We start from the raw sequence: 1,268 nt of genomic DNA, 5'->3' as shown, positions 1-1,268 counted from the left end.
CTCATCACTCAAAAAACAGAGAAAAGACTAATGAATAGATTATAAACTTCTTGCAATAGTGGCTCAAATGGCTTTAATGATTTGGTAGATGCCACTAAAAGAGCAAAACAATGCTGCAGATAATTTAAAAGTTGATCCAAGGATGATTACTCAAAAAATGAGTTAGATTCAAATCCGGTAGTAATATGGATGATGACACAGAATCTGGGAGTACAAATCCGAAAGGGATTTGGAAGATGAGAACAATAAGTCAAAGAAGAAGAGAAAACATAAAAAGAAGAAATATATTAAGACAAACATAAAGAAATTCAAAAAGAAGAGGAAGAAATCAAAGAAGAAAACAAGTGAGATAGAGAACCTCAGATCTCCAATCTACTCACTTCGCTACATATTTCTTTCCATAATCCCTTGTAGAAGTACTCTGCCAATGTTGGAGTTGTGGGTGTTTCTACCACATCCAACTAGGCATTGAGGTTCCAATTATTTTGTGCATAGTCTTCCACCATCAGTGTCTTCTGACGGAGCTCTCACAACCTCTTGGGGTCATTGTTTGCTTGGGTGTAGCCATTTTTGGTGAGGTTCAGGGAATTTCCTATATATAGGTATCTTGCGTGACCCATAACTTATGCATTGCTCAACCGAATTCGGCAAACTTTGTCTTCAAGTGTAGTACACATTCCAAATTGAACATGAGACCAAAAATTTATGAAATAAGGATTTGGAATGAGATCGTTAAAGCATTACAAGTGCTATGTTGCATGTGAAGCATGCATCCTAAAAACTATAGGATATGGCAATTTATTCAAAAACATCAAAATTTTGTTCTATCCATACATGCAACCAAGTAATCATTCAAAAGTACACTATGTGAGCTTCTACTCGACCCAAGGACACACCTAAATGAGAACATTAGGCATGGATTAACGGGCCTCCAATGTTGTGCTAAAGTGATGCACACCTATTTGAGGAGGGCACGCTCCATAACATTTTTTTGATTTGTTGAAAACCCAAACGGATTGAAAATTTGGAATCTAAACTAGTGGGACTACTTCATGGTTCAAAAGCCTGGTCAAGGCACAAGAAACAGATTGCAGGTCCAAGAAAGCAATGGCACAGTATCGAAATGGAAATGGAAGACACTTTTGCAACATTTGCAAAGGGAGAGACAATGAGAAGAAAGAAGACTCCTTGCACAGCGATATCAAGAAGCGGTTGGTAGATGCACGCATTCTATCATTATCATCGGAGCAAAGAACACGAGATGTGCT

The sequence above is a fragment of the Dipteris shenzhenensis genome, chromosome 14, assembly GCF_047967505.1.
Source record: "Dipteris shenzhenensis isolate YYH24624 ecotype China chromosome 14, Dip_SZ_1.0, whole genome shotgun sequence".
In the NCBI taxonomy this organism is placed as follows: Eukaryota; Viridiplantae; Streptophyta; class Polypodiopsida; order Gleicheniales; family Dipteridaceae; genus Dipteris; species Dipteris shenzhenensis.
This window is presented reverse-complemented; position numbering follows the sequence as displayed.